General features: G+C 44.0%; 1 protein-coding gene across 2 annotated transcripts in view; it reads right to left on the reverse strand.

Moving 5' to 3' along the window:
- Positions 1 to 17,703, reverse strand: part of TMEM108 (transmembrane protein 108) — a 256,362-nt gene extending 238,659 nt beyond the window's left edge. Inside the window, exons 1-2 of one of the 2 annotated variants that reach the window (XM_080672230.1) lie at positions 17,629 to 17,703; positions 10,748 to 10,866 (exon numbers count right to left, since the gene is read on the reverse strand). The gene's annotated coding sequence lies outside the window, so the exon portion shown is untranslated. Of the gene's footprint in view, positions 1 to 10,747; positions 10,869 to 17,628 lie in introns of those variants that run through there. The other variant, XM_080672231.1, reaches the window with a different exon arrangement.
- Positions 17,704 to 18,785: the final 1,082 nt, after the last annotated feature.

The following is an 18,785-nucleotide window of genomic DNA, read 5'->3' on the forward strand; positions in this document are numbered from 1 at the left end:
CTATAATTGAAACTTTGTAGCCTTAAGCGGAGGCCTGGGCCAGCCAGGGTGTGCAGAAAGCTTGGCTTCCTCCATCGCTGGGGGCAACCCTAGCCTCCTGCTCTTTCCAGCTCCGTGGCTGCCGCCATTTCTGTTGGGCTATATTTATCTTCTATCATTGAAACTTTGTAGCCTTGAGTGGAGGCCTAGGCCGACAAGGGCAGGCGGAAAGCTTGGCTTCCTCCATTGCGGGGGAAACCCAAGCCTCCCTCCTGCTCTCTGTGGCTGTAGCCATCTTGGTTGGGTTTATTTGCATATTCTCTCTGATTGGCTGGTGGGCGTGGCTGGTGGGCATGGCTTGTGGGTGTAGCAGAGTGAGGGTTAATTTGCATATTACTCTTTTATTGGATAGGATGAAGATGCAGTAGGATATCCGACCTAATTGAAGTCAACAAAGCGGCCACATATATGAGATGCTATACATCTCTCCTTCCATTCTTTTTCTTTTCCTGGTGACTATAATAAAACAAACAAAAAAACACCTCAAAATTAATAGGGTTTTTTTTTGTTGTTTTTTTTAATTCAACTTGACCAGGGGCTGTATTTCTTGTTTCTTCCAACTATGAGTAATTCTGTGAGAAAGGAGATATGGCTGAGGCCCTGGTGTTTACTCTTCAGAAGGACTAACAAGTAACTCAGTGCCCCATAGTGTCACAGTTCACCCTCAAGGCCCTCTTTTTCCAACTGAAAACACACTCAGACACGGCACTCCCTCCATCAGAGCTCACAGAGGGAAAGGCAGAGAAGCTCCTGCTGTCTACCATTTCTCCATCCAAAGAAGTTATCTATATATATAAAGAGCCAGTGACAATAGCGCTGCAGTGACAGGAACGACTGGAACGACCGGAACCGGATGCTCAGGGGGTGGGGCGGGCCGGCCAACCTCCCATGGCCCCTCCCTACAGCCCACCTGCCCCTGATCAGACTTTCCCACTCCATCAAGGGCAGGGCCGGCTGCCAAATGCCCCCGCCCCCGTCCCCCGCCCTTCACCCTGGCCAGCCCCGCCCCCAATCGGCTACCACCACCCTGATAGGCCCGCAGCCCCTCCCCACAGCTGGCCCCGCCACTGATTGCCCCCACACCCCAATAGGAGGCAGGGCCAGCTGGCCAACCTCCCGCAGCCCCTCCCCCCAGCTACCCAGCCCCAGATTGCCCCCCCACCCTGATCAGGGATGGGGCTGGCCGGCCCACTGCCCACAGCCCCTCTTCCTGGCTGGCCCCACCCCCAATCGGCCCCCCAACCCCAATCGGGGGCGGGGCCTGCCGGCCAATCACCCTGCAGCCCCTCCCCCCAGCCCTGATCAGGCTAGGAGTGGGCCAGCCAGCCAACCTCCCACCATCTCCTCCTCCTGAAAGGCCCAGCCACGATTGGGGCCAGCCGGCCAGACCTCCATCCATGCACGAATTTGTGCACTGGGCCTCTAGTACTAGATAATCTTTCTGATTATGAGCAAAGAAAAATCTAAACCTATCTTAACTCGTCTCCAAAAGAGGAATCTGGGAAGAAGAAAATGCTGTGATGGATCCTTTTATACCACAAATACTCTCATATCTTTGTATATATTTCTAAAGCCACAGGTAAAAAGAGAGGAACCACAAAATTTGGACAACTGGTAAGGGTACAATTAGCAATATACACGAATAACCCCAAAATGCAGAAAGAATCCAAACAGCTGTACTTATGTCTCTCACCAATAAATTCATGAGCAAAAAGAGAGACAAAATTAATTCATCGAGAACCACACATAATAGGAAATTACACCCATGTTAAAAACTAAAAAACAAAACAAACATCAAACTAGTAAAGAAATACAAGCATTTAAGTTATTCTTTCCTTGAGTAGAAAAAAAAATTAAAGCCATATTTTGTGCATGAGACAATACAGAAAATGGAGGAAAGGCAGAAAGAGTGAGAAGGGGCAGGAGGGGCTAAGTTTTAAGAAACCAAAATTTATAGACTAACATATGGCTTAAATCATCTGAGCAAGGGGCAGAAAACCACGATTTAAACAGAGTGAACACAAGAATCACTGATACCCTTTCAGCTACATGGCCAGAGAGGGGCAGAGCTGCCAGGAGAGCGTCCCATTGTTTGAGAACACTGGCAGGTTCATTCATGCTAAACACATTATAATTGAGAACCAATATGGGGCAGAGTCTGACTCAAAAGGGTTTGTCCAAGAAATCCTGTTAATGCCACACTGCATTTTATTAAATCATGTTTGGAATAAAAAAAGCCTGCTCATTGGGCCTTGGAAAACTTTGTTATAGAGAGGTATACTTTATAATGACAGCTATAATCATAGCATTCAATTTCCATGATAAATCTCACTTTACATGAGAGAAAAAAATGCCAAGAGAATGAATTGGTGCTCAGGGTTGTATAGAGTGACCTTGAAATTGCTGTCAGTGTCTGCGGTGGGCAGATATACCAGGACACCATGCGTGTCCATGAATATAAGTTTCACAATCACAGGTGTTTACTGATAAGATTAGTGGTATTAGGATGTTATCAAAGAAAGGTATGGTTAGAGAAGATACGAAGCAGCAGGCAGAGGATGGTGAATCAAGAACTGTGATGCAGACCAGCCTGCAATTCTGATGTTCGACCACTGCATCAGCAAGAATGTGTGATGAGCCTGCATGCAGGTCTGTGCTGGACAGGCAGAAAAGTGGACATGGGCTGGAAAGCACCCCAGTGTCATGTTCATAAGTGGGTATTATGAATCTCGTTGAGGCTTAGAGAAATTAAATATTTACCCGAAGTCACATTTCTAAAAATTGATAGAGATAGGATGAAGTGCAGACCTTGCTGGTAGGCCAACAGTCTATCAATGCTACCAAAGCAAATGGTCACTGAAAAGAGAGAAAGGGGCATTCTATGAAGACAGGAGAGAATGGCACCAAGGACCAGTTCGTGCACAGAACATCAGAAAGGAAGTTGGAGTCAGAATGTAGACAGCCTTTATGCCTGGTTAAGGAGCACCTTGTCCTGCAGTCAGCTGGGAACGACAGAAATTTGGAAATAAGGCAAAGATGGAAGAAAGGGGGCAAAGGATCTAAGCAAGGTAACAGGGTTAATAGACAGAGAGGAAATATGGAAAGGCATTTGGAAAAACACCAGAAGGAACAAAAAGTTAAAGTCAAGTACTGTTCTAACATAGGATTTTCGTCTCTCAAAGTAAAAGTACTATTTTCTATGTTGGGGGTCTCTAAATAATACCCTATTATTCAATGCTTGGGAAATATTTTACTAATGTCAATGACAACTTACAAATTCAGAAGTGATCCAATACACATTCTTTCCAACAGACAAGACACAACTATTGACAGCTAAGAGAAGCAGATGCCTGGCTGCCCTCCTCCTTGTCCATGAAGCCTCCTTTAAGGGGCTGTGTTAAGGAATGGTCACATTTGAGGATATTACATCAGCAACAGCTTCATTTCTTGGAAAGGTGAAGGTCAAGATTCAATGATGGGCTTGGGAAGGAAAGGGCTTGGAAGGACTGATCACCCCTTCCCTGTGGCTCAGGGGAGGGACACAGCAGTTCACCATGGTTGGAGGTTTCAGCCCTGCCCGCAAGCATCTGCATCCACAATCCTTGTCCCCTGCTCCCCCCTGCCCCCCTGCACATTTATTCCCCAGGAACCTAACAGGGAGCGGCCTGTGACAGGACAGAATCCCAGGATTCAGGACCCTGGGCTCTCAGCCATCTCCTAGAATCTCTTTATACCCTGGAGAGAGCAATGGTCTTTACTGTTGCTACAGAATCTTCATGAAGGCACTGCAAATTAATTCCTGGTTCTATGGGAACAAATCACTTTATTTTTGTAAAAAAATCCATATGTACAAATTTGAGTTATTTTAGCTTCAGTTTATATTGTAAGATAAGTCCTTCTTTAAAATTAAAATTGAAGATTTTAATCTGGCAATATGTGGTTCTCTATATACATACAAATCTTCCTGTTCAGGAGAAACACAAATCCATGCCTCTTCTGCCTCTTTCAACAAAAGCTGCATCTCGCTAAGGAAATACTGATTCTCTGTATGTGGCACCATTTACTTGATAAATATGAGAGCCTTAAATGAACTTGGTGAACAGATGGGCTGTCTGTGCTGCCACAGATCACACCATTCACAGCTGTGCGGGTCCCCGGAGTGGGACCATCATTCTCACCCTGACACAGACACGTAAATAAGGACAGAGCCTTCTGCAATATGAGAATGCATTTGCTTGTAAAGCCACAATCATTGGTTCAAATGAAACAGACTCTCCAAGATCAGGGGTAAATGTACAAAACACACTATACCACAAAACATCTTTAAGTCTATTTTGTAAGACAGTAATCCCTCAGATGACAACATCTATGTGGAATTTATTTTGGAGTAATAAGCCAAGTTATTTTCCTTTGTCAGAACTGGACTCTTATAAACCCAGCTGTTGAATAACACTTGTCGGAGATGTCAAAACGTCTTTCAACATTTAGACAGCCACCTAAGCCATTATTCCTGTGGGATACATGGGTGGCGGAGAGAATCGCATTTGACAGACACAAAATATAAGACAGCTATAGAAAAAATACAACTTCGCATTTCCCAATCATCTAGCCCAGCAATTTCCCTACCACTCTGCACTGGGATGCAGTCAGGATTTTCAAAGAATAGATGCAGGCTTTTTCACAATTGCTACCGAACATGTAGGCTTTGCAAATAATCCTCCAATTCTTTATGATACACATGACCAACAAATACTGTTTATGTTGATCCCAGGGGTTAAGAAGTCAGGGTCCTTACACTACAGAGGTCTCATGTCCCATCAGTCTACTCCACCATTGCTCCCTTCTAGAGAAACTGCCAGGATCACAGTCCTTATTAAAGCAAGCAACCCTTGGGTATAGCTGTTTGGACCACAAATCAGCACCCCTAAGATTGCCTGGTATGAGACCAGTAGGGATGATACTTAGTATAGAGCTACTGTATTCCTCTTCTTTTTGGTCCATACACAGGTCATCAGTCAGGCTGTAGGGATAAGAAGTGGAAGCAGGAAGGGACATGAGGAAAGGAGCCAAAGTGGAAATGCTGAGTCATGTGAATGGTTGAGACGTAGAACACAGATTGACCAACCACTGTTAGTGCAGACACATCCTAGAGTTTCAGCAGATCAGGAACAGTCTTCCTGGTCCTGAGTTAGTTCCATCTCCATGAGGTCTGGCCAGAAAATGCTCTGAAAATGCCCCTGGGATTCTTCCCAACTTGCCACATGTCTGACATTTGGTTTTATTTTCTCATGCATCCTTGCTTAAAGTAACTTGAATGAATTTCTGTTCTTGTGATAAAAGGCATTTCTATGGCCCCTAGAACATAATGTCAGAAAGTGTTCCTCTTCTCTTTAGTAGTTAAACAATCTTAGATCTCCCATCAGATAGCCTATACATAACTTCATACATTTAGGGGCTAATTGGCCAACATTTGCAATCACAGAGAAAGAAAAGAAATGGCTGGCAAACCCTATCTCTCTTGGATTGTCTTTAAATTGCCCTGTTGCATTTTTTCTCTCACCAGATCACTGCCACAGGCGGACCACAATTTACTTTGAGTAGATGCAAAAGATTTATCCATGGAGACCCAAGGAAACGCAGCATCCTATGGGAGCGTTAGTAGTTTTTCTACCCTCTGTGTCGCTGACAGATTCCCCTGCGGCTTCTGGGTTGATTTCAAGGCTCAGGAGCCAATATTTACATTGGAGAAACCTGATTATTCTGGTCCCTATAGAATAAAATTGGCTCCCAGCTTTGGAAAAGGTCAGGTCATATCAGAAATTAATGAGGCAGCCCCTCAAGACACCTGAACCTTCTCCAATTCTAATTACGTCTCCCTCCCCAAAAAAAGACACCACTTATTTTTCTAGCAGCCAGTGATTCTCAATAGGAGGTATTTGGAAATATGGGGGAGGGGAGACAAGTTGGTTGACTCATGACTCAGAGTAATATGGGCATTTAGGACTAGGGATGCTAAGCATACTAGAATGGACAGGAAAGGTCCACACAATGATGCGTCAGTCTATCAAATGATGAACCATTCTATCAAAATGCTAATAGCACCTCCCCTGAGAAACACTGAGCCCCCTCATTTGGGTAAGACAAAAGCAGGAAAGAAAGGCAAACTGAGGAGAGGAGGGCAGTAAGAGGACAGGCAATGCACCCCAACAGAAGTGAGGTCATCAAGTAAAGGTTATCCAAAGACTAGGCTCAGCCCCCATCCAGCCCCGGCCCTTCACCTTCAGTGATAATACTCATGGCACACAAACTCCTTATTCTCATTCCATCTACTACACAAAACAATCTTGGACTAAGATTTAAATTACATCTTTTAAAAATTGTCTTTATTTCCACATCTTTTCATCTGTTCTAATTATGACAGTTTCTGAGCAACTAATATTGGTAATAATAATAGATAATATCAACTAAAAATTCTTCCATGTTGCTCAAGGGCTTAATTACTAAATCTGTGCTGTAATATGGAAAATTTGCTTTAGAGACTAATTCCTTAGGGGATAATTCTTCAGAGATTATGCTGCTGAATTAATACCCTCTTATGAAACACTGTTTTGAGCATGCTGGGACTTGGAAGAAGGGGGAGTGAAAATTCTCTTGCCACCTCCCAGACTCTACGTTAAGCTCTAGGCAGTATCGGGAAAGACATACTGCACAAACAAGCTTCACCACCAAGGGTCAGGGCATGGAGAGACCAAATGGAAAGAGACAGCTCAGCAGCCTTGGATTAAAGAGCAAATATTTTAGAAGCACTACACTCGGTTATGTCAGAGAGACAGGCTCATGGCACTTTCCGTAACAAACAGATGCCGCAGAGCAAGGTAAAAGGTTCAGAAAGACATACAGACTGAAAGACTCCCCAGGATGGAGCTGTCCAAAATGCAATTCTGTTTAAAATGAGTTGAGGTCTTGTTATAACAAGAGCACGCTATCACCACAGATGCGGGATTCCATGAAATAAGGTCCTTACAGACTAACACAATGCTGTCCAACAGATCTTCCTCTGAATATGGACATGCTCTGTGTCTCTGCTGTCCCATATGGTAGCCACTAACCACATGTGGCTACGGAGCACCTGAAAAGTGGATAGTGCAAATGAAGAACTGAATTTCTAATTTTATTTAATATTAATTAATTTAAATAAAAACAGATCCATGTGGCTAGTGGCTCCTGTCTTGGACAATGCAGGAAAAGGCTTAGACCATGGTTTGAGAAAATGATCTAAGAGGCCATCACAAAAAAAAAAAAAAAGTTACATATCGTCTGATTGCCCAGAAAAGTACTTTCTCAGTACCCTCCCCATCACAAACATCAGAAACCACAAGAGCAGTGCTTCTCAACTTTATGTACCCACCAGAATAACCTGGAGGTCTTGTTAACTGCCACGCGTCCAAAACGAAAACCATCCTTTTGTAGACGCTTATGGCATACAAAGAGTTAAAACACTGATTATTAGGCTCGCTCCCAGATTCTGATTCAGTAGGTCTAAACATTTCAATCAAGTACCCAGGTGATTCTGATGGTCCAGGGCCACACTCTGAGTAGCACTAGGATAAAAACGTTAACATTCAAACACCAGCCTACCTCTATCAACATGGAGCTTCCTTCCCTTGTCACCCTTCTGCTATAATGAAGTGCCTCTTTGTTCAAGGTACACGGAATCCTTCTCAAACATTCTTACAAGGTTTGCTTAAGACCTATGACGTTAAATGTATGACAGATTGTAAATAAACAAGACTCCACATATTAGATCCACCACAGAGCGCATTTGTTGTATATTTTGTTGTATATTTTGTGAGTGTGTCTAGTAATCATAGAGATCACAAACTCAGAAAGGCTCAGAAACCCTCCAGGACAGCTTACATCTAATCCCTGCACTGGCCCTGTTTTAGAGTCCAACTGAGTCTTGCTATTACAATAACATGATGCTTCAGGTCTTGGTCAGGGTTATGCCCTCTTTCACCATTCCAACACTAAGTAATATAAGATTATCAAAAGAACACATGTCACATTAAAGCATGTTATTTATCATTGAAAGGGCACATGTTGAAGATACCCCTTTCCATATTTCCAAAGAAGAGAAGAAACAAATGTAAAGAAGTTCTAGAATAAAAACAGATTTCTCCAAACATTCTCTGGTCTTTATTATATTACCTGCAAAACCTATTCTAGGATCAGTAATCATTCGGGAGGATCTTTTTCTTTTGGGGGTTACTTCTTTATGGCCTTTGGTCTAATTATACATGAATCTCTTAAACACTAAAAGACCACCCTATCAAAAGTAATTTCCTTGACTGATCTTCTGAATAGCCTTCTTTCTGCCTCCTCCACTCTCCCATTTTTAACTTTCCAAAAGAAAACCTTCAATCAGAAAATATTGTTGCAATAAACTAGGACATGAAGCCTTCAAATAAAAATCAGAATCCAGGACTGTGTATCCTCTCCCAAGGCACTAACCCTTTGCCCTTCTTCAGACTCCATGCTGCCTCCACAAGGAATAAGAGGGATCCTTGGGTCCTGGAAATTTGGGGAGCCAGGTATTGTTTCTTCATATTTATAGAGCTCCCAAGTAGTCACACAGTGATCTTTGTACATCACTTTCTTTGGCTATTGAGTTATTAATACTGTGTCTATTTTACAGGTAGGGAAGCTGTAGAAAAATGAGGCTAAACGATTAAAATACAGTCCCAGGGGAACTTAGAGCAAGATTAAATTGTTGGGTTATTGCAGCAGTGGTTCTCAACCAGGAGCCATTTTTTCCCCTCAAGGGACTTTTGGCAACATCTGAGGACATTTGTGACTGTCATGATTGTGCAGGAGGCACTACTGGCATCTAGTGGGTAGAGGCCACGGATGCTGCTAAACATGTTACAATGCACAGGACAGCCCCCCCCCCCCCCCCCCCAACAACACACTGCCTAGCTCGGAATGTCCACAGTGCCGAGAATGGGAACACCTGACTCTCTGGCATCTCTAACAGTGTTTTCTTTGGCCCACAAATCAATAGTTAATGAATGGCTCCATCTACAATTTGATCCTTGTACAGTATTTACATAGAAACAGGCCAGTTGAGTGCTATTTTGGAATGCTATATTTTTTAGTTACTTTTAAAATAGAAGATACAGTCAGCTCTCCATATCCATAGGTTCCATATCCAATCAACCATGGATTGAAAATATTCAGATTAAAAAATTTCCACAAATATAACAAACAAACAAACTTAAATTTGCCATGCACTGAGCACTGCTTTGATTCCACAGGAATAAAGTGCTAGACATACCTTGCTGTAGCCTATATACAAATATAGGTCATATGCAAATACTATGCTACTTATATAAGGGACTTGAGCATCCATAGATTTGGATATCTGAGGGGGTCCTGGAACAATCCCCTCCGGATACTGAGGAATGACTGCACATGGAGCCACAGAGGAAATAAGGAAAGATAGCAAAGTCCGGCTCCTTTCCGTTCAGGAGAAAACCTAGAAAAGACCAGGTCCTTTCCTTAGCAACCTCCAGGCCCTGAGCTATAGTCTGTATCTGGCTGCTCACCTAGATTCTTCAGTTGCTGACGGACTCTGCAGCTGCCTTTTCTCTGCTTTGCTTATCTCTGAGCACGTGCATCACTCCAGAGCAGTAACGGTATGCTTATGGGAATCTCCAGAGAGCTACCGCCCCTAATTGTCTATTTTGTTCAGTAAATTGTACTCATTACTGAGCCACTCGAGGCACCAATGGACAAGAGCCTTTCTGGCAGCCCTCTGTCTGAGTCTGGGTAATGGGACATTATCTGACAAGGGCTCCACAGTATTGAACTAAGCTGCTTAAATAACCCTCCATCCAGTTTTTCAGCTGAGTATTTCTATTTAACCCCTGTCCCTCCTTCCCAACCATCCTTATATCTGCTTAGATTTGTATTAATTATACTTTTCCCTTTTAGGAGTCTAGTTTTAATTTAAGCACCGGAAGGTAGAGAGCTCAGAAAGGATGTGATATCTTTCCACCTCTCCATCCCAGACTTCCACCTACTCTGAAAATCTTCAGCACAAATGAAACCCCTGATCTAGCTTTAGTTATAGGGCTCCCAATGCCCACATCCATTGCCCTGGGGACTGCAAATAGAAGAGGAATGAATGGACATGTGACTTCCAGTAACACTGGGTAAGATAAAATAGAACGGGCAGAACCACGTGCTTGGCTATTGCCATTATCTACCAAACTTGGAATCATCAACTCTCTGGTAAGCTGTCTTTCCTCCTGGAAAAAGTGATTGATAAAGGAAAATATCAAGCAAAGTGATCCATGAAGGAGGATGCTGAGAGAGGAGAACGCGAGCCAGCAGAGTTAACACTACGAGAGAACGAAGGACAGTCAGGCCTAGTTTCCTTCTCAGGAAGGGCCCCTCACATGTACATCCCAGCCCATACAAACTCACTAAAATTTGTTGTGTCGAGATATTTCTATGCACAGATCCCATCCAATCACCCTGATCATGGTTTTATCTTCATAATTGTTGATTTTTCACTGTGTCCATGAATTGAATCAATAAAGGTTTTGAGAACCTTCCACAGCAGGACACCCCACTGCACTGACTCCAACTAACAGTTGAGACAGTAAAATCAGAGAAACAGTGGCAGAGAATGCCTTTGACTTACCCTGGAGTAGAGGGTGTGAGAGCCTTCAAACACACTTACATCCTCATGACCCATCAGTTCTGCTGCTTTTTACCACTCACTTCTGCATGTTGGACTGCGACTGATTAATCACCAACTGCCTACGAAAAAATGAATGAATGCATTAGACCAAAAGACCAATAACTTCAGGTCCCAAGCCACTGCTCAAGTGAATTTGTTAAAGTAGGCTGAGTGCTTAACATAGACCCCAAAACATGCAATGGCTCAAATTAAAAAAAAACACACCTTCATTCCTAGTTCTTCTTTACATACTGGGCAGGTAAACAGGTCAGTCAATGGAGTGAGCCTCCCTGTTCAGTGATCTAGGCACCCAGGCTGACAAAAGTCCTTCCATCTTTAAAACATGATTTCCAAGTTTGCCCTAGGGTCCTTTCCACTCCAGCCTGTGACCTCAGGTTTAAAGTACAGAGTTCTGGGTGAGACACTAGCACGGTAGCCCTGACTGGTTATTTAACAAAAGAGGCTTTGTTTCCTGATTTCCTTATCTGTAAAATACCCTGCTTCCCAAGGGGTCAGTATGAGACTCAAAAATGAGACCTAGCACCCTTCAGACTACAATAAGCAGGCAGAGCACCTGGCCTCTTGATAAAATGCAGATTACGATTCAGTAGGTCCTGGGTGAAGCCTGAGATTCTGCCTTTCTAACAAGCTCCCAGATACCAGCGCTGCTCTCGGACCACACGTTAAGTAGAAAAGAGAGGAAGAACTAGAGACCATTTTTCTAAACCACAAAGTGATTTTCAGATATAAAGAATGATTATCCTGGCACCGGCTGTGATTGTAAATGAATTCCCAACCAGCCAGCATGTTTAAGACATGTTTAGTCTAGGTTCCAAGGAGAATTTCACAGTCACAGGACTTAGAACTTCAAAGAATTTCAGTGGTCACTGCTCTTTTCTTATATTTTTCCAGACAAGGAAGCAAACTCAGAGAAGTCAATGATGCCTCCCAAATCTCACAATAACTCAGTGAACCGGGACCAGAATTCATAAATTTGACACCTTTCTGTTATTACATAAACTCAATTGGCAACAATCTTCTGAAGAAGAAAAGGTAATTTTTATTCTTTTTCTAAATCAAGAACAAATACTACTCTGGCCCATATCCAAAAAGGTACCAGAAGGTAGCATTCACCAACTTGGGTCACCCTAGTACCAAATGTCAGCAACCTGTCACAGGACAGACATCAAGAGATGTTCAGGAAAGTGATCTTCAAAATGCAGTGATATCCAAAGTTATGCCTCACTTGTCCAAAAGGTGACTTGAACACAAATTGACTTCTGTATACCTTCTGGGAAAAAAACAACAATTTTTATTTTCAACATATACAAATTCTGAGTCACTCCTATTTGGGAACAATTTGAAAAAGAGAGAACCTGGGGATCAAACAGAAAGGGAAATAAAATAATTAGTCAAGCAGGAGCAGTGGTTTCTGTGGCAAACCCTAGGGGTAAATAAAGGAACCCCGAGATGTTTTATCCCTGGCATGTAAATCATTTTGCATCTCTGAGATCATGGTGAGTCCTAGAAAGTAAAATGTTAGGGCCTCAGAAGTGAAAGAGAGGAGTCAAAAACTCTTAAGTCATAAGTCAGAAAGGCATTGATTTACCTGGAAATCAAACTAGATTGGGGAAGAAGGGAGGCTCTTAGTAGGCATGTCATCTCTAATAAAGCAATGTGAATTTAAAAGTATTTTGGGAAATGAGGAGAAATAGTTATTGAGCAAGGGATGATAAATGGAAATCAATACTTACATATCCATTATCAATTTAAGATGGGTGAAGTGCTATTGCTAGCATCCTCATTTAGTGAGCAATTTTAAACATTTTAATAAAGGCAAAATGTTCTAAGAAGTTTGATAGCTTACTTCTGTACTCTAACCCCAAACCCTCTTCTACCTTAATTTCTTTAGCACCTCAAAAATTCTCCCATCCTGGCAATTTTCCAGAACCTACTGTAGAATTTTTACATCATTTTCTGTGCCACAGTCCCCTTTGGCAACCTGTGGAAGCCTAAGGACCTCCTCAAAATAATGTGTTAAATGTACGGAGAAAATATGTATGATTACAAAGGAAGTCAATTATACGGAAATACTCTTCTATCCACACAGCCCTCAGAGGTCCAAGGACCCCACTTAAGAACATCTGATCAGGGAATAACTCTTCCAGGATGATGAAAGTTTTTTCTTATAGGAAATTTTATGCAGAGAAGTTTTAAAAACCCAAAGATGCCTAGTAAAGAATCCTGCTCAGGATCAGTCAGTGAAGAAAAGAATGAGCTGCACAGAGAAGACTGACCTTGAATTTCTACCCAAACTCAACACTATTTGTGCTGTGGCTTTAAAATCCTATACTAAGTATTTACTCAGGATTTTTTTGCCTCCAGCCCTGTACACACAGTATATTCTGTGTACTGATGGCAGGTGAAGAAAGGCAGCATCGGAGAAGGGAAGACAGGCGAATCCTTGCTTGGTCCTAATTCTCTAACCAGTTTTCTGCCATTAACTAGCTCTATTAGCTTGGTCAAGTCACTCAGCTCTGAGTTGAAAGTCCCTGTCTATAAGGTTGAGTTAAACCAGTGGTCGGCAAACTCATTAGTCAACAGAGCCAAATATCAACAGTACAATGATTGAAATTTCTTTTGAGAGCCAAATTTTTTAAACTTAAACTTCTTCTAACGCCACTTCTTCAAAATAGACTCGCCCAGGCCGTGGTATTTTGTGGAAGAGCCACACTCAAGGGGCCAAAGAGCTGCATGAGGCTCGCGAGCCGCAGTTTGCCGACCGCGGAGTTCAACCATCTCTAGGACTTCTTAAAACTCTGAATTATTAAGACTCTAAGACAATGCACAATAATTTCTCTGAGAAGAAATATTAGTGAGATTTCTTTTTTTGTCCTACGTTCACAGTACGAAAATACATTCTAGATGATAATTTTTAAGAGGCTTCAGAAACACCTTATGAGAATCACCTAGCCACAGAACTTTAGACTTGGAAGAAATTTTAAGAGCCATGTGGCACTTCACCAATTCCAGTGAGCAGTTGAGAAAACGGAGGCTCAGAGAGGCAAGAAGATTGACTTGAGGTCACATAATGAGGCAATGCGAACAGACTGTTGTGACTACTGCCATTTAGCCCGGGCAGCATTTTAGGATTAGGCGTTGGTAGTACAAACCAGCTCATCAGTTCACTTGAAGAGAGACAGAAATAAACCTCAAATAAGCTGAGCTATGGGAGAACTGCACGAGGAAGCAGGTGACTGGGGTGATGATACTCAGCAGCAGTGCCCTATCGCTCAGACGGGGTCAAAGCTGAGGCTCCTGTATACACTGTAACATCACTGGCAACACCACGCATCTCCCTCAAATACCAGGGCCACAAAGTCCATTTCAAAGAACAATCAATTACAAAGAATAAAGAATAACTTTTTCACAAGAGGGGAATGGGTGAATGAACTCTGGCTAATGAGGTCAATAAAACCAAAGTTCAAGATTTGGATTGTTAATACAATCTTGAAAGGACAACATTAGTTAAGAATATCTAAAACTTAAAAATTCCTAACAAGTATTTTAAGAAGAAACGGATTCCGAATAATTTTGACCTGCCTTCTGTGGACAGCCACGAAGAATAGTAACTACTTAACCAGCATTATTTTTACTTACTAATACCCTCACCACTATCTTCAGAGCATGTAATGATCAGCTATTGGTCAGTTTTAAAAGTCATTTCCACAGTCCAAGTGTGTTGACTAGTTTTACATGTGAAGAATTACTAACTATGAAATTGTTGGAAATTCTGATCTAATTATGATCTCAACCTCATTCAATTAACCAAAAAGATACCTGCCACATGCTTTTAAAACCGGTACTCGTCAGTTTACCCTTTGCCTTCTCTCCTAGGACACACACACACACACACAACCAGCAAAGTAATCACACCCATTCCTCAATTCCCCACAACAGACATTATTCCTACCTTATATAAATAGTTCGAAATTTCAGAACTTTTTTTTTTTTAAGATTCTCTTTGACTAAGAGCTGACACAGCCTTTCAAAACCTTCTAGACTGGAGGCGACACACTGCTGGTTTGCCAGCTATGTATTTCATCTCCTCCAGGAATTCCCAGAGGCAGCAGTGCCACCTCCTGGTAGGGACGGCACAACTTGTTTTCTGGAAGCCCTTGGGTGACATGAGCCAAGGACCTGAAAGAATGGCAGCCTAGATGCGTGTCTTTGTGAGCCTTTCTTTTCTAGAGCACATTACAAGCATAACTGATGCTTATGACCTGAGCCACAGAACCTCCACAGGAGACTCATTCGTGAAAGGCAGGGCTTCTGGAAGCCATCGAAAGCCCAGCCGGGCTGGCCAATAAATGAGGCAGCTCTGCCTGGAAATGCCTCCTCAAGGCTCCGAAGGCAGGCAGCAGAGCCTCCCTGAATTAAACATTTCCTGGCTCTCCTTTGCCCCCAGTGCTCTCTATCAGATGATCTCACCCATGGCCCCACCTGTGGCAGTGTTATTCAGCTCTATCTTACAGCATGTGTCCCAGGGAAGGCGCTCAGATGCTTCTCAACGTGAAGGCTCTTATATTCACACAATGTGACACAGATCCTGCTCAAAGGACACTCCTGCTTAGGCATGCAGGTCGGGCTCTAATCTCTCTCATTCACTCTCCATCCGCCCCATCCCTGACCCAGGGGACAGGAACCACGGAGAGGAAATGATTTTGTTGTTGCTTTGAAAGCAACACTAGTGGGCTTTTATTGAATCAGAGAATAAAACCTTGTCCTATAGGTCACCGAGGTACGTTGCTTCCTTCAGAATGGACTAAGCCTGCCAATCTCCCTGTTTTCCCCTGGGTAACCTAATAAGTGTTCCTCAACCTTTTCAAAACCCCTGCCTCCCTTCCACAGGCTAAACATAAATACTGTATGCCCTCTGTGTAGTTTATATGAACAAAGATGACATTTAAGAAAAACATGGAAGCATACCTTTTAAACTCTATCAACTATCCCACATTCAGAATTCCTTCCTTCCCTCCCCCGCCCCATCGCATACCAGCTAAAAAACAAATCACTGACAAATTTTTAAAGCATCCCCATTAATTTCCTTTATGCTCCAATCTATCAATATATACTTCACTAGGGTTATTTGTTATATTCCCAACAAGCTTTGCAGCAACTTCTCCTACTTTCATTCACCTCAGAAAATCACCAAAAGTTGATTTGCTGTAACTGATAAATGCTAGGTCTGATTCCCCCCCTAACAAATCTATTTCCTCTTCAATTCCTGTTAACTTGCCAAGTAAATTAATTTCGCAGCATGTGTAGTCATTTCACCGGCATGAGTGTCTTAGATGTATGAAAAATCGCATTGTTTCCTAAAAACACCAAACTTTGTACAGGGAAGGTAAGAGTAAGTTATAAAAGGGCTTTGAAACAGTATTGGGATGTCTTGGAGAAATCAGGTAAAAAGATTCTTGTCCATCTATACCAGACTAAGTTCTAAGTGGATTACAGTGAAATTCTAGAACACAGTAAAATCTTCCGAATGACAGTCGAACCATTTCTTACGGAATAGACTACTAGGTACATTGACTAAATTAACACACTAGTTAACCAGTAGAAAAGGGAATGAACTTTTTATATTCCACTGTAGACGCACAGCATGCCCTTGCTACTGCAGATCTGGGGGGAAAGAGGGGAGTGAAGCAAGGGGATGCCTTGCACACACCCTCCCTTTTTAAAGTATGACTTTTAAAAAAGACATCCCCACCCCACAGCACGCACACCGCTTTTGGCACCCAAATGGTCTTCTTTAAACACGCACTTTTCCAAGAATTAAGGAGGTCTGAATACGTGTAATTTAGACCCCGCCTTCCCTTCTCCCTACAGGCCATTAACACTGAAAATAATTACTCGCTTGGACAGCCCCGGAAAAACCTCAGTTCACAGAGATTACCATCCCTTGCCGGAGCTCACCCCCCGCCCCCAGCCCCGCAAACCCCTGTCTTCTTGAAGAACCTCCATGTGACGGGCTGGTCTGCAGTTCACTGCAGGCATTTCCCTCCATACAATTCCCCAATCATCGGTGTCACTGTAACTGTAATTCCTTTTTGTAGCCTCTCATATACACTTGCTCTATCAGTAGTACCCAACTGCTTAATTTTTTTTTTTTTCCTCCTCTTAGCGAATATCTGGATTCCTCCGGCAGGTTTAAAGCCTTCGGTTTCCCTGCGACTCAGGGGTGAGAGCTCGCGTGCAGGTCCAGAGAAGCCTTTGGAGGGGCAGCCCGGGCTCGGTGCACCGGTCCTGCCCCCAGTTCGCCCGCACAGCTGCGTTAGGAATTCGGCTTCGTTCGCCGCCAGATTATAGTTCGAGTCCCGCGGCTTGGCCAAAGTGACACTACGTTTTTGGTTTTTTTTCTCTCCGCTCTCACATGTGGCAGGTCCCACTGCAGGAAAGCCATCTGCTCCCGGCCCCATCCCTGGTCCCGCGCCCGGGACGCTCCCGCCCCAACACCTTCACCCTGTACCTGGGGAGGGAGCCGATACCAGCATCCCTCCGGGCGGGGAACAAAGGCGGAGGAGAGACTGCCAGGTGGGCAGCTACCCACGGCGGACCAGTCCCCGCGGAGAGCAGAATGGGGAGGTGCATTAGAGGGTAGGAAAAGGGAAAACGAGGCACCGAGGGGGGGTGGCTGAGCCGGGGTCTGCATCTTCCCCTAGCGGTGCTCCTCGGGCGGGCGGACCCCAGATCGCCCCCCCGCCAGCCCAGCCCTACCCGTCCCGCTCGCCAGCAGCCGGCCTCGGACAGGCTGGGGGCCGCCCCGCAGCAGCGCTCACCTCGGGACAAGCGCTCCAGCTCCTCCGACGGCTCTGGAGAAAGCCCGCCGCACGCGCACGCGCACTCGCGTTCTCGCGCCTTCACGCCCCCGCGCGCGCCCCGGAGACCAGCCCTGTCCGTCAGCGTCTGCAAGAGCCAATCCGGCAACGCGGGAGGCCCAGCGCCAGTCACGTGGTCGGTGCAGCCAATCATCAAATGTCCTCGGCAGCAGCCTCTCCGAAGTCCCTGGAGGTTGGGTTGCTACCCAGTGGAGCCGGTGCGAGGCAGGCACAAAGGGTTGAGTCTCTGTTTTGGGGGGCTGAGTGGCGCTGGATGGATCAATTACTAGATCAACTGATATGTCAAATTCTAGATGTGAATGGGACTTACCTGGATATCTTGTTAAAAGGAGGATTCTGATCCAGTAAGTCTGGGATGGGACTTTCTCACAGCTAGATGATGCTCCTGGGTCTGAGGACCACCTTTTGAACAGCAAGATTTTAAGGGCCCCTGCCAGAAAATGATGGTGATAGCCCCTGCTCCCTATTATCTCAAAGTTTCCAGATTTTTTTTTTTCTTCCTTGTGTGATGGACTGCATTCCAGTGACTAACTAAACATGGGGTGCTTTGGAGACGCTCATAGTTTGGGCATCAGCTGAGGGAAGGTGTGTTTAATTTCCACATCTACCCACCTTTAGTCTATGGGGCTTGGAGTGTGGAAACTAGAAGCGGGGACTGCATGCTCCTCCTAGAGAACACTAGGTCACCCCAAAGCATGGAGCACGTGCATCTGAGTGCCACTGTGCTATATATACTCTTGGCCAGAGAGAAGCAACAGAAGTGGTTTCTGGAAACTTACAATCTGTTGTAGAACTACACTGGCAAACTCCAAAGAAGCATATAGGAAACATGCAAAAAGCGAATGCTCTCAGCATCTAGGAAGATTCAGGCATAAGCCAGAGAAGTTGTAAATTAATCTATTTTAGGGATCTTAAGACTTGCCCAGATATCCTCCTGTTAGTAATTCCAGAGTCTGGAAGTCAGGAAGCCCAGTGTCTCTGCCATCTCTCACACTTGACCTAAACTATTTCAGACTGGCCAGCTAGAAACTTTGTTGTCCAGCATAGTCAAGCTCTTTATTGCCCCCTAATAGTGTGCCAGTGACTCAAAGGTCTAA

This window comes from Plecotus auritus (assembly GCF_963455305.1).
Source record: "Plecotus auritus genome assembly, chromosome: 6".
Taxonomy (NCBI): Eukaryota; Metazoa; Chordata; class Mammalia; order Chiroptera; family Vespertilionidae; genus Plecotus; species Plecotus auritus.